The sequence below is a fragment of the Saccopteryx leptura genome, chromosome 3 (genome assembly GCF_036850995.1).
Source record: "Saccopteryx leptura isolate mSacLep1 chromosome 3, mSacLep1_pri_phased_curated, whole genome shotgun sequence".
Taxonomy (NCBI): Eukaryota; Metazoa; Chordata; class Mammalia; order Chiroptera; family Emballonuridae; genus Saccopteryx; species Saccopteryx leptura.
In genome coordinates this window covers 328,261,190-328,282,119 of record NC_089505.1, presented here as the reverse complement: position 1 = coordinate 328,282,119, position 20,930 = coordinate 328,261,190, and positions in this window count along the sequence as shown.

The window sequence follows — 20,930 nt, the reverse complement described above, 5'->3', positions numbered from 1 at the left end:
ACATATTTATCATATAATATTCCACGGTAAAAAAAAAACATTTAATAAGATACAATTTCTGATTTTGAGAAATTTATGGTGAAAACATTTTGTTAAATTTTAGAGATAAATATATTTTTTTGTAATGAAAATAAGAACTAGTATATGGACCTAACTGGGGACTTTAAAAAGCTTTTGGGAGTATGAGGTGAAAATAAAAATTCCTATAATCCGTCATCCAAAGATAATAGAGCCATAGTTCATATCTATATCTGTACTGTGTCTGTGTCTATCTCTATCTATATCAATATTGAGATTATAGTAAATGTACTATTTCTTAGCCTTATTTGTTACATAAGAAGTCATCTCCATGTTATATTTTTCTAAAGCAAGAGTTTAGTAGGTATATAAGATTCTAGCATATGAACATATTGTGAAATTCTTCTTATTAAAATTAGTATAGGTAATTTTTATAATAATTTTCAGAAAAATATGATTTCCATCTATTCTGATGAATCATATATTTACCTGCTATAATTTTGGTTATTATTAACTGTGCCAAGCAATCACTCTGGTAATAGCTCACCATAAACTAAGCTGCTTATTTAGAATGTTGATATTCAAGACAATAATAGTACCTATTTATTCTATGTTTGTGTTAATTATGTAGAAGCCTAAATACTTATCATGTAAAACCAAATAATATAAACACACATATAAGCCTATATATTCAATTATTATTTATAGAGTTCCCATTCTCTGAGTGAACTAATTCTTCTTTTTGCTAGTTTTTAAGGAACAGAGTAAATTCTTTGGAGAATTTAGAAAGCTTATGACATTTGTTTTTAATTTTATATTTACAGAACCTCCTTTGAAAACATTAGTCATTGTACTACAAAGTAAAGGTAAGAATGACCTTTTTGGGAGAATAGCACCAAGGTAAGCCAGTTGCAATTGCTTCTAGAGGTTTATATGCTGATATAATCTTCCTGAATTGTAGTATTTCATGTTTTTGTAACTAAAAAAGTCATTCTTTTCTGAAGATTATATGACTTTGGGTGATAAGTATGCAACATAATCAAATGTCAAAATAACCTGCAGATGTTTTCTCTGAACCTATGTACCCTAACTGATTAATGTTACCCCATTAAAATTTATAAAAAAGTCATTCTTTTTAGTGTTCCATATTTGATTAGACTCAAGAAGATCGACCAATATAATACTAAATTGCAAAAAATAAAACGTTCTGAAAGACAATTCACATTTTAAAACAACAATGAAAAATATAATTTTTTTAGCTGGCCATTCTATTCTCTCCTGATAAGCATACATCTGGGGAAAGAGATTGACTACTTGAGTAGTTTGTCCTATCTCATGCCCTTATTTGTAATTAATTTGACTTAAAAATGTAATTTCCCTGTTTTCAAATTATTGAAGGACAACTATTTTAACTATAATCCTTAAATTATACACACAGACTCACTTCAACTTAAATTTTAACCAAAAAAAAAAAAAAAAAAAAAAAAAAAGCTCTGTGTTTAAGAAAAAGTCCCATACAAGTTTGGAGAATAATAATGATCATTCTAAATCAAAGTGTCGATTGATTTTGAAAAAGTAAACTGAAACATATACATACTTAATCGCAGACTTTGAGTCTAGAAAAATATTAAGAGAGTGAATTTATTAACCTTTGGACACATGAGAAGTAGACAACAATTTTTCATAATAATAGCAGAAGAACAGACTTATTCTTACATGGAATTTAGCTCAATTTCTGTTTTTGTGGTTTTCAGATTTTATTGAATAAATATATAAAATATGTAGTCAAAAATCTTGTGGTAAATGATGAAACAAATGTATAAAAAAGAGAAAAAAGGCAAAATGGAAAGTAAGAGGGGAGTGAGTAAAGAAGTAATAATGTTCTAGCTTGTGTAAAAATTATTAACTTGGGCCTTTATGTTAATATTGTACTTCTGGCATATCTTCTGATTTGCAAAAGAAACTATTTGATCTTAAGTTTTTATATAGATGATTAAAGACAGTATTTTGAATGTTAAATAAATAATGACTTATTACAAAGGAAATAGGTTTTGAAAGGTAATTTAATGTCTATAACAGAATAAAAGGGGAACTAAAGAATTAAGATTCACTTTTCAATTCTTTGATGAAGAATTAGTTTCTCTCTCTCTTTTTAAGTGAGAAAAGGGGAGATAGAGAGACAGATGCCTGCATGTACCATGACCAGGATCCACCTGACAATGCAAACTAAGCAAACCAGCCAGGGTAAATTCTCCAGTCTTAGTCTGCCAAACTTGACCTTTACTTCTTTCTCCCTTTATTTTATCTGAATCTTTGTATTCCAAATCCTTGGCTCATATATAATGGTACTATCCTTTTCCTTGTGATGACCTCATTATTTATTTTATTATAGCTTATTTGAACCCTGTCAATATAAGAAAGCATTAAGTAGACATGAATTCTGGCTGCATAATACATGTAAAATTCAAATACACACCTGGCATTTAAACAACATAATTTATCCAGGATGCTAATGGACTTGATGAAAACAAGACAGAGTAGTAATATACTGCCAAATCATTGCTATAGTAATTTTTAGCCATCTTTTCATTAGTGAAAATAATGCTTCATGCTTCTTAAATTATAAATACATTTTTAGATATTATGCCAATTTAACTGTCCATTTATGTGATTTATATGGACATTTTTCAGGTAACTGAAACTTGGAGTGTCTGAGTGACTTGAACTTTACAAAGAGGTAAGTAAGCATAAAAATTCAGGACTAAACAAATACATACTGAGCTGACCTGATCAACAAATCATACAATATTCTTATGTTTATTCTTCAGTTTAAATAAATATTGGATTTTCTTTGAAGATCATAAAAGAAGAATATGAAAAAATAAATTAGTGGATTCCCTGACCTTATTCTAGCATTTGACCAAATAATATCTGTAGCAGAAACAGTATTATTTATTTATTAAACTCTATTCTCTTTTAATCCTGGGCACACAAATTGTATCTTCAAGTATCCTTTCTCCCAGTAGGTGTGACCAGGTGACTAATTTCTGGCCAATGCAATATGAAAACTTTTGAAATTATACATGCTGCTGCTTCTTTAAAGGCAAGGTGCCTAAAATACATTGATGAGATTAATGTTATTCTTTTTTATTCCTATATGCAATAGATTCACCTGATAATCTATAAGGTGCTATAAACAGTAGAACCTCCAGATAAAAGAAGCCTGATTCCTTGAATGACTTCAAACTGGAGCAGAGACCTCACTGACTTTGTGTAACAAAGTCAAAGTCAGCAAGAAATAAACCTTTACTATGCTAAAGCACTAAAATCTGGCTCTTGTTTCTTATAGCAGTTAGTCTAGTCTATGCACATAAAGAGTTGCAAAATATTTTTGCCCTCTATTTTGAGTAGGTTGTGGCAATACTCTCAATAGAGCAGCCTGAAGAGATCAGCAATGTCTCAGTATATAGATTATAACCCTACCCCTCTCTTTAGTCCAATACTTACAGGAGTAAATAAAAGTAATTGAGAGTAAATTTAAATACAATATCATTTACAGCGTTTATTTATAATTTTACAACTTTTCAAACATTATCATACATAATTTATGTATAACTTTTCAAACTTTATCATATGATTTTTATAACTTATTAAAAAGTTAGAACTTTTTATAGTTTTTATTTATGTTATTTATTTATTGTAACTTTTTAAAATAATGTATAATTTATGTATAACTTTTATAAATTGTATAACATCTCAAACATCATATATACTTTTTACAGTAGCACACTAAGCTGGATATTATTATCTTAATTTTATGGCATAGAGGCATTAAATAACTTGCTCAATCTGTCATATACAGATTGGATAGACCTAGCATTTAACTTCAATTCTGAAAGGCCCCAGAACTATTCAAAATGGATTGTATTGGGGTTCACTTTTCTCTTGATACTTCCTTGAAGCACTAACCCCCCAACCATCATTGAGGGGTAGGAAAAGCCTCAATATCTCATCAAACTTTATCATATTTCTGAGCTTATAATGTAACTCCTTTCAGGAAGCATAACAGAAGAGAGTTGACTGTATGAAAAAGAAAATATAATAGTTCCCATTGATATTTAAAGCATAATTTTACTGGTAGTTTTAAATATTTCTACTTTGTCATCATTTATTTTTCTAGATTCTTACAAAAAGAAAGAAAAACTTATTTATTTAATTCTGGATATCTTAAAAATGGGGCTTTATTGTATGTTCTGTAATATAAAATAAAAGTTATTTTTTTAAGTTTTATTTATTTTTTTATTTACTTTAGAGAGGAGAGGGAGAGACAGAGAGAGAGAGGAGAGACAAAGAGAGAGAAGGGGGGGAGGAGCTGGAAGCATCAACTTCCATATGTACCTTGACCAAGCAAGCCCAGGGTTTCGAACTGGCGACCTCAGCATTTCCAGGTCGACGCTTTATCCACTGCGCCACCACAGGTCAGGCCAAAATAAAAGTTATTTTAATAAGGAAAAAGAACGCCCTTGAGATGTCATGATAAATTACAGCTTAAATATACTATTATATAACACACGATGACCAAAATGGCACACTAAGTCAGTGCTTCATCTTTTCCTTCTGTTTAAATTGTTTGATAAACAAAGTAAAAATGATTTTTAAATATCCACGATTGACTGGAAACCAAGAAGGATATCCCCTTTTGATCTAGAGACTGAGCAATTTTAAAAGAACCAAAGGAGAATTCATTTGGTGGAAACAAGAATGCTCACTTGAAAGAAAAGGACACAGAAATGTTGGAGAAAAGAAAACACACACACACAAAGCAGAAAACAAACAAACCTAGATAAGCCAGAAACTTGTTAAGAAAAAACAAAGGTAAGCAGCATTTAGTGGCAGAGGAGGAGGAATACTATATACTAATTTAATATAATATAGGAATTTTGGCTGTATAAAACAGTAAAAGTCCTTTATGCAATAAACAGAGTAAAAATAATGTATAAAGTAAGACTGATTCATTTGAAATTTAACACATCCATAATCATAGCCAGAAACTTTAATATCTACCTTTCTAAACTTATGATTTGATAAATTAAAAATATCAAAATAAGTAAGAATGTAAAATATTTGCATTACATAATTAACATATTTGATCCAGAAGATTAACAAATGTATTTTTATAGAATTTTATATTCAATGGAGGATTTAAACACAAGTAGGACACCAAAAGAAAAGAGAAACAATTTTTGATGTACTAAATTACAAAATAAATCTCAAAAAACTACCCCAAAACTGACATAAAGTCTATATTCACTGAAGGTGCTATAAGAAAAGAAGAAATTAACCACAAATAATAGCTCTCCTTCAGGACTCCTGCAAATCTACAAAACCACCAATTAAAGAAAATGCTTCTAAGTAGTTCATTATTAAGAGAAAAATAAATCTTAATTATAAACCATTTATAAAGTATAAAAAGCACTATTTAGCAATGTATATTATTTCCAGATAAAAGTCAGAGAAAGATTTATGAACTCAAATGCATTTTTAGAAAACAATTAAGACTAAAACTAAATTAAAATATAGAAAAAATAACAGACAAAACAGAAGTCAATATATTAAAAAATTAATAAAATAAAAAACAAAACAAAAATTTCTATAGTTGATCAATAGAAATCAAAAGCAAGAGTTTTGAAGAGATAAATAAATGATCACTGAAAAAGGAGACACAAGGCCCTGGCTGGTTGGCTCATTGGTAGAGCGTCAGCCTGGCATGTGGAAGTCCCAGGTTTGATTCCCAGCCAGGGCACACAGGAGAAGCACCATCTGCTTCTCCACCCTTCCCCCTCTCTTTCCTCTCTATTTCTCTCTTCCCCTTCTGCAACCAAGGCTCCATTGGAGCAAAGTTGATATGGCCACTGTGAGGATGGCTCCATGGCCTCTGCCTCAGGCACTAGAATGGCCTCCAGTTGCAATGAAGCAACAGCCCCAGATGGGCAAAGCATCATCTCCTAGTGGGTTTGCCAGATGGATCCTGGTCAGGTGCATGAGGGAGTTTGTTCTGCCTCCCCATTTCTCACTTCTGAAAAATACAAAATAAAAATAAAAAAGGGAGACACACATTAGAAATCCAAATTGACAACATTACTGAATAACGTTTTACAATAAATATTTTAAAAAACATACAATTTATTCCATGATTTTTAAACCTATATTAAATGTCTCTGTTCCTAGGAAAATTGAATATCCAAGTGGATTCAAGAGAAAGAACAATTGAATTAACTTTTTAATTTCAGAAGAAATTGAAGCAATAGCAAGTGCAGGTAATTTTTACCCACATAGTGAGTTCTGGCAAAACTTGACAAAATAAACAATTTCCCATCATCTGAAAAAATTCTGAGAGAAAAGAAAATAAGTTAAAACTATCTAACTCATAAGTTATAATACTCAACAGTTACAAAAATTGAGCCATGATAACATACGAACACATACACAATGCCAATTACACTTCTAAAATTGTTACTAAAATGGAAATACATCATAATTAAAAGGGCATTGGTTAGAATAAACACAAGTGTAGCCCATCAGTAGTGGGGAGAGATTAATAAATTAAAGTTCCCTTAGCTTCCTCCCTTACAAAGCTTAAAACAAGTCTGAAAAGGATTAAATTGTTCCTAAGTAACAACTGCATCCCAAAACAAAGCTCAAGAATATTTTAGAAATACACACACAAGAAATCTAGCATCTGACAAGGTAAAGTTCACAAGGTGTGACATTCAATAAAAATATTTGCCAGGCATACTAAGAAATAAGAAAATTTGACCCATATAATGAAAAAAAAATTCAATAATTACAGACTCAGAAAGTGATGTAGATGATAGAATTAGTAGACAAGGTGTTACTACTTTTTTTATGGTTGGGACTCACAAGGAATAAGACACATCAGATGAAAGTAGTGCAAGCAGAGGGCTGAAACTCAGAAGTGGAATCAGCCCAAAGAAACTGCGCCACTGCGTATTTGTTGAGTTCCAAAAGCCAAAGCTCAACAGATAAAACCAGAAAGCTATAAAAGCCTTTTTCCTCCAACTAAACCATCCTAATCCTGCACATCTACTGTTTTCTTCATGATCAAGTTCTCGAGAAGAATCAGAGTCTCAGAGTTTATCAATCATAAAGGGCATCTGGTTCTTGATGGCATACCTTCAAGAATCCCACATACTTGCATTCAAGTGACCGCAGGCCAGTCTCCTGTTATGGTTAATACACTCCAAGGTCTCCTCTTGTCTCCAAGTAACCCCTGCTCTGAAGTTAACTATTGTTCATATTTGCTCAGGGTCTTTCCCTTCAACAAGGATAGTAAAACAGTTACTATAATTATCTTCTAAATGTCCAAGAATACAGAGGAATGGATGAGTATATTAAGAAAAGAGATGGGTGATTTAAAAAAAATGTGTCAAACTGGAACTTCTAGACATAAAAAAATCTGATATAAAAATCTGGATGGGATTAACAGCAAAAATATAAATAAGCTTGAAATAGCAGTGAAGCAATAAAAATTATACAATAAGACAACAAATATAGAAAAACTTAAACATATTAAGTAGCCTAATGTATTTTCTTTTATGGATAACTTTAAGGAGATGAAAGATAGGGGGAATTGAAAAATATTTAAAGTCATAATGACTGAGAATTTTAAAAATTTGATGAAAATTATAAATCCAAAACTAGAAGAAGTTTAACAAACACTAAACACAAGAAACATGAAGAAAATTACATCATGATATACAATCAAATCACTTAAAGTGACTGATAAAGGGAAATGACTTAGAGGCACATACACAAAATCATTACTTACAGAACAAATGTAAGATGATAGCAGATAGCAGACATTTTGTTGAAAAAAAATACAGAACAATGCATGTAACATCTTTCAAATATTGAAATAAAAACTACCAACTTGGAATTCTATCTCCAGCAACAATATCTTTCAAAAATAAAACCAAGATAGACTCATTTAGTTATATAAAAGGTGAACCATTCATCACTAGCAGCATATACCATAAGAAATGTTCAATAAATTTCTTCAAACAGAAAAATTAATACCAGATGGAAACATGAACCTACACAAAGAAATTAAGAATATTGCAAATCATAAACATGTGGGTGACTGTAAAAAACCTATCATAGTTTTTATTTATTGTTTTCTTTTGATTTTTTTTTTTTATTAAGTGAGAGGTGAAGAGGCAGACAGACAGACTCCTTTATGGGCCCCAATGAGGATCCACCCAACAAGCCCCCTGCCAGGTGATACTCTGCTAATCTGGGGTCACTGCTCCATTTCTTGGCCACCAAGCTATTTTAGTACCTGAGGCAGAGGCCAAGGAGCCATCTTCAGTACCCTGGGGCCAACTTGCTTGAGCCATTCAATCCATGGCTGCAGGAGGGGAGGAGAAGAGAGAGAGAAAGAGAGAAGCAAGAGGGGAAGGGGAGAAGAAGCAGATGGTCACTTCTGTGTGTCCTGACCTGGAATTGAACCTGGGACTTCCATATGCTGGCCCAACACTCTATCGCTGAGCCAACTGGCTAGGGCCTCAATTTTTCTTTAAAAAGATTTAAAAACTATGATAGGGCCCTGATTGGTCCTCAAATTTTTTTTCAGAAAAACTTAAAAACTATGATAGGGCCCTGGCTGGTCCTCAATTTTTCTTTAGAAAAGTTTTAAAAACTATGATAGGGCCCTGGCTGGTTGGCTCAGCAGTAGAGCATCAGCCCAGCATATGGAAGTCCTGGGTTTGATTTCCAGTCAGGGCACACAGGAGAAGTGACCATCTGCTTCTCCACCCCTTCCTCTCTTGCTTTTCTCTCTCTCTTCTCCTCTCCTCCTGCAGCCACGGCTTGAATGGCTTGAGGAAGTTGGCCCCAGGGTGCTGAGGATAGCTCCATGGCCACTACTTCAGATGCTAAAAAAATGGCTCCAGTTGCAATGGAGCAAGGGCACCAGATGAGCAGAGCATCGTCCCCTGATGGGCTTGCTGGGTGGATCCTGGTGGGGGTATATGCAGGAGTCTGTATCTGCCTCTCCTCCTCTCACTATTAAAAGAAAATTTAAATTTTTAAGATAAAAATAATAATAATATGTATTGTTGAGTTCTAACATATGTAGAAAAAAAAATACATGACAACCATAACACAATGGCTGGAAAAATGAAAGAATACTGTTTAGAAATTACTTTACTTTATGTGGTGTGACATAATATCACTGTTTCCTACCAGCAGAACTTTAGAAGGCCATAAGAGCAGGCTACCTGAAATAATACCTCTTATACAACTAGGAAATATTGGTTGTGGGATTTTCTTTCGCGGTTACTTTGCTGATTAGGGAAGGAGACATGCATGGGGGGTGGTTATCTCTAAGAATTAGGCTTGCTTAGAAATAGCACAATAGAAGTAGATCCAAAGGAAGAGAGAAGCCAACAAACCAAGCTATCTTTCAGTTTCCACCTCAGTTTCTGTAGAAGAATGAATGCTTTGGGTCTCTCTTATCTCTTTTCTTGGTCAAAATCCAATTCCAGGCCCTAACGACAAGGCCTTGAAGAAGACACAGGTTTAAACTATTGATAGTAAGGTACTGATGGGTACCATCACATCGTCACATGTGTTTCCATAGCTTTCTAGGAACACTGAGCTAGTTGCTATCTTCTGCTTTATTATTATGTGTCAAACGAATGAGTCATAGTCTATGGCCAGCACCCAGGAAGGGCCCAGGATAGACTGGGGTCCAGTCTGAAACTGCTCAGAATGTGTGATCTGATGAACCTCCTCGAAGTTTTCTAATTTTATAATGTAGTTTTTGACATCTATGTCTGAATTCTCTCAGCCAACTAAGAACCTCAACTAAAAATATCTCCCCCAATAATTAAGCTAGAGACTTCATATACCATCTAGGCAGAAATAAACTTCTTCTCCCAAGATTTATAGTCAAGATACTTCTCCTTAAAATAGATCACAAATGATGATTGTATGTTGGTCTGGCCATTCTGGAACATGAAGAGCTCATAAAATGGCATGAGGCTGAAGAGCTTGGTTTTTACCTTCTGTTGGATTGGTTGGGGTTAGAGGCAATGTCCATGGCACAAGGCCCACCCCAAAGACCTTGCATTAACACTAGTTGGATGGTAAGTAGATACTAGTCTGAAGCTGAAGAATGAGCCCACAATGTGGGAGTCTAGCAGCTGGTGCATGTGTAAGTGCTGCCTGTCACTAGACATGTCACTGAAGTCAGGGAAATACTATTACTCTTTCAGGCCCTTTTGGCCTAAGAGGTCCATTTGACTCTGTGTGGCCTCCAGCTAGCTGTATAAGAACTGGCAAACACATGGCTTGCTGATGATGATAACATGAGGATGCCAGCCTGTACTGGAAATTGGCCTTCTGGCACCATGTAGAGCTGAGATTAGGAAGGAGCTGATTTTCTGCAGAGGGCAAGTTGACAGCCAACAGCCCATGCTACAAGTTTAGCTAGATATGGAGCAAGCAGTTCCCCAAAGCCAGGAACACCGCAGGGTTAATATCAATGTGATTTGTTTTGATTAAAGAAATCTCAGACCCGCATACAGTAGTTGGTCATCTTAATTCCTCTTTGGGTAAAGTACAGAGTGCCATAGGAAACCATGTTGCACTGTGAGGCTCAACCTTGGTAGCATCCTCCTCAGCTATTCTTAATCCTCCTCTTTCTACCCTCTTGTACCAAAACTGTTATCTTCACTGAGCTATGACTCTGCGGAAGTGGAGTCTTTGGAGCAGGCCTTATTGCCATTAGAGATACAAAAATATATAAAACATTTCCATGCTTTTACAGTCTCTCCCTCTACTTACCACAGTGCTTTATATTTGCTATTTAATGCCACTCTAAATAAAAGAAAAAATTATTAGCATGACTATTACCATTCACCATTTAAGTGAAAATATAATATAATAGCATTTACTGATATGCAGAATCACTGATATTGCACAATTCATAATTCATAGCTCATGCATGCGTGTGTATATTTTGTTCTTACTAAAACAGTGGAAACATTAGATAAACAGGAAACTATGACCAACAGCAAAGAAAAATAGTAGACAGTAGAAATCTATTTTGAGAAGTCTTGGATGTATCAATTCCCAGGTGAAGAATGTAAAACAACAATTATAAACATGTTCAAGGACTTAAAGAAAAATATGGCCTTAATGAATAAAGAGTTAAGGAATCTCAGTAGAGAAACAAAAATATAACAGACATTTAAATGAAAATTCTTTCCCTTCTTCCCTCCCTCCCTCCCTCCCTCCCTCCCTCCCTCCCTCCCTCCCTCCCTCCCTCCCTCCCTCCCTTCCTTCCTTCCTTCCTCCCTTCCTTCCTTCCTCCCTTCCTTCCTTCCTTCCTTCCTTTTTTTCTTCTTTCTTTCTTTCTTTCTTTCTTTCTTTCTTTCTTTCTTTCTTTCTTTCTTTCTTTCTTTCTTTCTTTCTTTCTTTTTCTCTCTCTCTCTTTCTTCTTTTTTTCTTTCTTTCTTTCTTTTTCTCTCTCTCTCTTTCTTCTTTCTTTCTTTTTTTCTTTCTTTCTTTCTTTCTTTCTTTCTTTCTTTCTTTCTTTCTTTCTTTCTTTCTTTCTTTCTTTCTTCTTTCATTTATTTTTTATTAAGTGAGAGGCAGACAGACAGGGAGGCAGAGAGACAGACTCCTGCATGTGCCTCAACCAGGATCCACCCGACAAGCCTCTTATGGAGCAATGCTCTGCCCATCTGAGGTTGCTGATCCATCTCTCAGCCACCGAGCTACTGCTCACAAAAACTAGGGGATCAGTGAACATGAGATATTCCAGTACTTTCTGCATTTTGTATTGTGCATTTTCACCAATGAAATAAAAGTTAGTTTTACATCTCATTTGCGTAATTGAACAACTGCCTTTTACTTGTTGTTTGCTTTTTTGATGTTCTTGACTAATAAAAATAATCAAATCCTTCTTTTTTAATTACTTCATATTCATTTTGAAATATCCCCTAATTTTTGTGAGCAGTATATTTCAGCTCCAGAGGCAAGGCCATGAAGCTACTCTCAGCACCTGGGGTCAACTTGCTCCATCCATTCAAGCCATGGCTGCAGAAGGTGAAGTGAGAGAGAGAGAGAGAGAAAGAGAGAAAAGGGGGAGGGGTGGAGAAGCAGATGGGTGCTTCTCCTGTGTGCCCTGACTGAGAATCAAACAGGAAATATTCAAAACTTTACTGCAATTAAATTGAAAAATTTATTGAATAAGCTTAAGGACAGGTTAAGAAAGCTGAAGTGGGCATGTAATCTGAAGAACAGAAAGTAAAGGATTGAAAATTTATATGTCTTCAGTGATCTGTGTGACAATTATCATTTTTGTAACTGGAATCTCAAAACAAAATAAGAATTATAATGGGCCTGAAAAGTTATTAAAAAATTTATGGCCAAAAACTTCCAAAATTGTATAAAGCATTGTTTATAAGTCCAAGAAGTTTAGTAAAATCAAAGTAGGATATACTAAAAAAGAAGCACAAATACACATCTAGACATATGTTAGTCACATTGCTGACAAACAAAGATAACATCTAAAACAATCAAGGAAGGAATAAAACAATAGATTGCAAACAGGAACAGTAAATAAATAATGGCTAACCTCACATCAGAAATAAGTAGGCAAGAAGATAAATGAGATATTTAAAGTGCTCAAAGAAAAATGACATTCTACCCAGAATTCCAAGTAAACTTCCAAAAGGAGAGTAGAAAAAGACATTTTTTTAGACAAACAAAAACTGAGATAAAACATAACCAAAATACCTGGCTATAAAAAAAAAAGATAATTCTGCAGTATAAAAGGGATTGATAACAAAAAGCACCTGAAATAGTAAATACCTGGGTAAATATAAAAGTTAATTCTTTTAATTTTTTTTTAAAAAAAGCTGTTTAGGTCAACAGTAATTACATTTTAAGTTGAAGTTTTATAATGTATTTAAAAGAAACATATATGAGAACAACAATACAAAAATAAGGTGGGGATAGGTGGATAAATGGAATTATACTGTCATAAGGTTCTTAAATTTGTGAAGTGTGATATATGAATGAAATGCACGAAGTTCGGTGTGAGAAACGTGAAACTATGAACTCCAGCTCTAGAATACTTGATTTGGGGAAAAAACTGTGTGTGGCTAAAGGAAGAACATAGAGAGATCATACTTAAATATGTAATATTAAATGAGTATAATATTGATGACTCTTAGTAATAATTTAAAGGTATATATTATTAATTCTAGAATTATAGAACACTATTTTAACATTGCAGAATATACATTCTTTTTTTTTTTTTTTTTTTTTTTTTTTATTTTTCTGAAGCTGGAAACGGGGAGAGACAGTCAGACAGACTCCCGCATGCGCCCAACTGGGATCCACCCGGCATGCCCACCAGGGGCAATGCTCTGCCCACCAGGGGGCGATGCTCTGCCCCTCCGGGTGTCACTCTGTTGCTACCAGAGCCACTCTAACGCCTGGGGCAGAGACCAAGGAGCCATCCCCAGCGCCCGGGCCATCATTGCTCCAATGGAGCCTCAGCTGCGGGAGGGGAAGAGAGAGAGAGGAAGGAGAGGGGGAGGGGTGGAGAAACAGATGGGCGCCTCTCCCGTGTGCACTGGCCGGGAATCGAACCCGGGACCCCTGCACGCCAGGCCGACGCTCTACCACTGAGCCAACCGGCCAGGGCCCAGAATACACATTCTTTTTAAGTATTCAGGGGGTCCTTGGGTTACAACAGTCTCGATATATGATGTTTCGAGTTTATGATGCTCACTCCCATAAAAACTTAAAAAAATTAAGATGTGAGTGTTTTAGCTTATACTGTTAGCATCTTACTTATGAACTATAGGAATGAACTAGTTTGGTTGTGCGTCGTGGAAGAATACACAGTAATGAGGTATATGAGTGAGGGAGTTGGCATTTCCCCGTACTCTTACCTACACCATTTAGGAGTGTTAAAAGTGCAAGTGTTCTGTTTGTGTTAGACTAGGGTGTTTTACTACATACACCAAAATTTGGGTTACGTCAGTGTCGTAGGAATGGAACTGTGTCATAACCTTATGTATTGGGAACAATCATTGAGATAAACTATATGCTGGGCTTTAAAATAAGTACCAATAATTTTCAAAAATTTGAAATCTTACAGCATATGCTTTGTAACAACAATGGAATTAAGTCAATAATAACAAAATACTTAGAAAACAGCCAATACCTGAAATCTAAACAACACCATTTAAAATAAGTAATCCAATAAAAAAAGGAAAACTCATAGAAAAAGGAAATTTAAAAATATTTTCAAATAAATGCTAATTTAAAAACATTTCAAAATTTATGGGATAGCACTAAAACAGTCTTTAGAGGTAATTTTCTAGCTGTAAATGCCAATATTATTAAAAAATTAAAATTTAAACCAATTTTCATAGTTTTCACCTTAGGACATAGAAAAATAAAAAAAAATTAATTAGAAAAAAATAATAAAGACCAGAAATAAATAAAATAGAAAACAAGCATTAGAGAAAGTTAACAGAGACTAAATTTAGTTTTCTAAAAGATTAATACATTCGAATCTCACAAATACTTCTGTTAGGTGAACAAACTAGTACACCTTGAGAAAATAATTTGTCATTATATTTTCATTTAGAATGTGCATAGGCACTACAAATCTCTGATTCTACTTCTAGTTATAAACCAGGGAGAAACTCTTGCAAATCTATACCATGAAACTCACATAAAAATATTTGTATCTACCTTACATTTTATAGATTAAAATTAAGAAATATTCCAAAAGCCCACCACAGGAAAATAGATACATAAATTATGGTATTTTCTAGTGTCCATCGGGTATTTGGAACTGGTCCAGGAACTTGGGATCCATCAGTTAATAAATTGACAGTAACTCTACCCTCAAATAACTTATATTCTTGAGGTGGAGAAAGATAATAAACAATGCACATAATAAACAAGTAAATTATACATATATATATTACATATATTATATATATTACACTAAAAAGTGATGAATGGCTATCAAGAAAAGAATAAATAAAACATAAAAGAGACTCTAGAATACTTGAGTTGTAAAAATTTTGGGGGGAGGAAAAATATAGAGGGAATGTAGGAATATTGCTAATAGCAACATAATACCAAATGAATTTAATATTGATGAATCTTAGCAATACTGAGTGATAAACATATATCCGGATACTGTGCCTCAATGCTGCCCTGCAGTAGAAAAAAAAGTTATGTAAACCTGTAGTTGTTGTTTTCCCCTAATGTGAGAAATGTGAAGATCTTGTTTTAAGAGAGTATAGGTACATGTTCAAAGCAGCTAGGATCACGGAGTTACCATGATGGTATAAAGAGGCTATCAACTCAAAAGCTGTTATTATTACATGTACCCCTAACAAGGGAAAAAATATAATCAGTAAATTATTTGTCAGTTGTGTCTTGATTTCAAAAATGTTTCAGTTATTGACATATTGTATTAAATTTTTAATAAGCTGAAAATAAAAAGTCAATGGAACATTTCTAACTGGCAACAAGATATACAAACCTTTTGCTTATATGTCATTTGCCAGTTAAAGAAGGAGGTGTTAACTATACATTTGAAATTATATCCTCAAAACATTAGTAATGACATCTTTTATGTAAATAAAATCATGTATTCATCTGAACAATATTTTGAGGTAAATAAGTATTTTTAAAACTTCAGAGGTTATCTTCACTTAAATTATTCAAAAAGGAAACAGACATATAATTTTAATAATGTAGTTCAGCTCTTTCCATTGAGTTCATTATAAATATGTGCAATGTAACTGTAATTTCAAATATTATTTAAATCAATGAAAATTAGTTTTTAAGGTTTATTAATTTTCTGAATTTTGAAAAAAGAAAATGACAAAACTACATATTAAGATTTCTGGACACAGTGAAAGCAGTAATAAAAGGGAAATTTATATCATTACAGATTCATATCAAGAAACAAGAGAGGTTCCAAGTACACAACCTAACATCACATCTTAAGGACCTAGGAAGAGAAGAACAAAGGCAACCCAAAGTCAGCAGAGAAAAGGAAATAATAAAAATTAGAACAGAACAAAATAACTATAGAAAAAATTAATACAACAAAGAGCTGGTTCATAGAAAAGATCAATAAAATTGACAAACCACTGGCTAGACTCACTAAGAAAAAAATAGAGGAAAGATTGATATATATAAACAAAATTTGAAAAAATAAGAGGAGATATTACCACAGACATTTGAAGGATCATAGTAGAATATTATGAAAGATTATATGCCACCAAATTCAACAAACTAGAGAAAATGTATAAATTCCTAGGATTATACAATATTTCTATGCTGAGTCATGAAGAAGTAGAAAACTTAAATAGATCTATAAGCAGAGAGAAAGTAAAAACAACTTTCAAAAACCTCTCAAAGGCCCTGGCCGGTTGGCTCAGTGGTAGAGTGTCGGCCTGGCGTGCAGAAGTCCTGGGTTCGATTCCCGGCCAGGGCACACAGGAGAAGCGCCCATCTGCTTCTCCACCCCTCCCCCTCTCCTTCCTCTCTGTCTCTCTTTTCCCCTCCCGCAGCCGAGGCTCCATTGGAGCAAAGATGGCCCGGGCGCTGGGGATGGCTCCTTGGCCTCTGCCCCAGGCGCTAGAGTGGCTCTGGTCGCAACAGAGCGACGCCCCGGAGGGGCAGAGCGTCTCCCCCTGGTGGGCGTGCCGGGTGGATCCCGGTCGGGCACATGCGGGAGTCTGTCTGACTGTCTCTTCCCGTTTCTAGCTTCAGAAAAATACAAAAAAAACACAAAAAAAACAAAAAACCTCTCAAAAAACAAAAGTCCAGGACCAGAGAGCTACACTAGTGAATTCTAGCAAACATTCAAAGAAGATTTGGTACCTATCCTTCTCAAAGTCTTCCAAAAAATAGAAGAAGCACCAATACTCCTAACACATTTTATGAGGCCAACTTCATACCAAAAACTGGCAAGGATAACACACACACACACACACACACGCACACACACACACTATATATAGACCAATATCTCTAATGAATAAAGATGCAAAAATCCTAAACAAAATACTAGCAAATTGAACACAACAACAATTAAAAAATATAATACATTACGATCAAGTGGGATTCACTTCAGGAGCACAAGGATGGTTCAACATATAATAATCAACGGAATATAGCACATCAACAAAACAAAGAACAAAAAGTATATGATCCTAACAATAGATGAAGAAAAGGCATTTGATAAGATACAGCATCTCTTTATGTTTAAAACACTCAATAAAATTGAAATAGAAGGAAAGTCCTTATATATAATAGAGGCTATATATGACAAACCATCAGCTAATATCATACTACATGGTAAAAACATGAGGACAGGGCTGCCCACTCTGTACACTCTTATTCAACATAGTGCTGGAAGTTCTAGCCAGAGCAATCAGACAAAAGAAAGAAGTGAAAGGCATCCATATCAGGAAAGACGAAGTAAAGGTATCACTTTTTACAGATGGCATGATCTATACTGTATATAGAAAACCCAAAAAACTCAACCAAAAAACTATTAGAAACAATAAACCAATACAATAAAGTCTCAGTATACAAAATCAATATACAAACTCTATTGCTTTCCTATATGCCAATAATGAAACTTCAGAAAATGAACTAAAAAAATTGCTTCTACAATTGCAGCAAAAAATAAAGTAAAATACCTAGGAATGAACTTAAGAAAGAATATAAAGGACCTATATACTAAAAATTACAAAACATTAAAAGAAATTGAAAAAGACACAATGAAATGCAAAAATATTCCATGTTCATGTATTAGAAGAATCAACATAGTTACTATGGCCATATTACTCAAAACAATATGCAGATTTAATGCTATCTCCATCAAAATCCCAATGTCATTTTTTAAGGAAATAGAACAAAAAATCACTGGCTTTGTATGTAACTATGAAAAACCCCAAATAACCAAAACAATCCTGAGATAAAAGAATGAAGCAAGAGGTATCACACTACCTGACTTCAAATTATATTATAGAGCCATGGTCATCAAAACAGCTTGGTATTGGCAGAAAAACAGACATATAGACCAACAGAACAGAACTGAGAGCCCACAAATAAAATCACATATGTATGTACAAGTCATCTTTGACAAAAGAGCCAAAAACACATAATGGAGAAAAAAAAAAGCCTCTTCAATAAATGGTGCTGGGAAAATTGGAAAGCCACATGCAAAAGAATGAAACCTGACTATAGTTTGTCCACCTGCACAAAAATTAATTTAAAATAGATCAAAGACCTAAATATAATATCTGAAACAATCAATTACATAGAAGAAAATATAGGTTCTCAACTTACAGACCTTGTCCGTAAAAAATAATTTATGAATTTGACCCCAAAGACAAGGGAAGTAAAGACAAAAATAAATGAACGGGACGATATCAAACAAAAAAACTTCTGCACAGCAAAAGAAACTGAGAACAAACAGATAGCCAACTAAATGGGAGATGATATTTGCAAACAACAGCTCTGATAAGGGGTTACTTTCCAAAATACATCAAGAACTCACAAAGCTCAGCAACAAACAAGCAAACAATCCAATTAAAAAATGGGGAGAGGACCTGAATAGACACTTCTCCCAAGAGGACATACAAATAGCCAACAGATATATGAAAAGCTGCTCATCTTCACTAGCTACTCAAAACTTGCAAATCAAAACTACAATGAGATATTACCTCACACCTGTTAGATTGGCTATTATCAACAAGACAGGTAATAACAAGTGTTGGAGAGGCTGTGGAGAAAAAGGAACCTTCATCCACTGTTGGTGGGAATGCAAAACCTTTATAGAAGAAATTATGGTGGTTCCTTAAAAAATTAAGAAGAACTAGCATATGACTCACCAATCCATCTACTGTGTATCTACCCCAAAACTCAAAAGCATTAATATGTAAAGACACATGCACCCCCATGTGCATTGCAGCATTAACCACAGTGCCAAGACATGGAAACAACCAAAGTGTCCTTTGATAGAAGATTGGAAAAAGAAGATGTGATACATCTGTACAATGAAATACTATTCAGTCATAAGAAATGATGACATATTGCCATTTACGACAACATGAATGGACCTTGAGAACATTATACTGAGTGAAATAAGTAAATGAGAAAAAGCTAAGAACTGTATGATTTCACAGATAGGTGGGATATAAAACTGGGACTCATGGACATAGATAAAAGTGCAGTGGTTACCAGGTGGAAGGGATTGTGGTGGCCATGGGGGAGAGGGTGGAGGAAAGTTCTAAAGATGGACAAATATAAGGTGACCTAAAGTGACTTGACTTTGGGTGATGGATATAAAATATAATCAACAGTTCAAATGCTATAGTAATGTTTACCTGAAACCTACTGATCAATGTCACCCTGTTAAATTTAATTTCCTAAATAAATTTAAAAAAAGAAAAAAAGTTTGTTTCTAAGAAAAACATATTTATTTTTAGGTTTTTAAGTCATTTTAAGTGGTACTATAGGTTTAAATCAAGACTTTCCAGTAAAAATTTTGAGGGTCACAGGGATTTCTTAAATAAACTCACATGAAAAATCATTCATTTAAATAGTATAAACAAAACCCACCCTAAACACCATCCTGATGATCTCGGTCATATTGCTCAGAAATAGTAGTGTGACCTATTAAGCAACCAGTTCCAGCTACTGAGAAGGTAAGATGGATAACTCAACTTCTATTTTTTTTTTTTGCGAGAGAGAGGCAGAGAGAGAGACAGGAACCTCCAGATGGGCTGTATGTGCCCCGACCCAGGAATTGAACCAGTAACCTCTTTTCTCTGGTATGATGCTCCAACCAACAGAGCTATCCAGACAGGGTTTAAATTTTGATTTTTAGACAGACAGAGAGAAGGGAGAGAGGGGTGAGGGGGAAGGGAAGCATTTATTTGTTATTCCCCTCAGTTCTATATTCATTGGTTGCTTCCCATGGGTGCCCTGACTGGGTTTCCAACCTGCAACCTTGTTTTTTGGGACTACGCTCTTAACCAACTGAACTAAGCAACCAGGGCCTCAATTTTAGAACTTAAGATAAAAAACTGCTGAATAAGGTTAAGTAATATGATGTTATATTTCTTATTTTAATAGTGTCAGTGGATTTCACATATATATATATACATATATATATATATTCTTTTTTTGCAAGAGAGAGAGAGAGAGAGAGAGAGAGAGAGAGAGAGAGAGAAAGGGAGGAAGAGGAAGGGAGGGAGGGAGAGACAGAGGGAGAGAGTTGAGAAGCATCAACTCATAGTTGTGGCACTTTAGTTGTTCATTGACTGCTTCTCCGAGATCAGACGAGATCGGGCACATTCAGGGTGGTATGGCCGAAGACGCCTCATTGACTGCTTCTCAAACATGCTTTGACGGCGGGGGTGGGGGGCTCCAGCTGAGCCAGCGACCCCTTGCTCAAGCCAGAAACCTTGGGCTTCAAGCCAACAGCCTTTGCGTCCAAGTCAGTGACCATAGGATCATGTCAATGATCCCTTGGTCAAGCTGCCAACCCCACGCTCAAGTTGGTGAGCCTGCAGTCAAGCTGAATGAGCCTGCGCTCAAGACAAGACCTTGGGGTTTTGAAGCTGGGACCTCACTGTCCCAGGTGATGCTCTATCCAGTGTATCACCACTGCTCAGCCCAGAATTTCATATATTTTTGACAGGATCATAATATCTGCAAATGGTCCAAATTGGTTCTCCTAAATATAAATGTATAGTGTATATTGTTAGAGGCCAAAGAACTTAGCACATATAATTATTTGGTTATAGCTTATATTT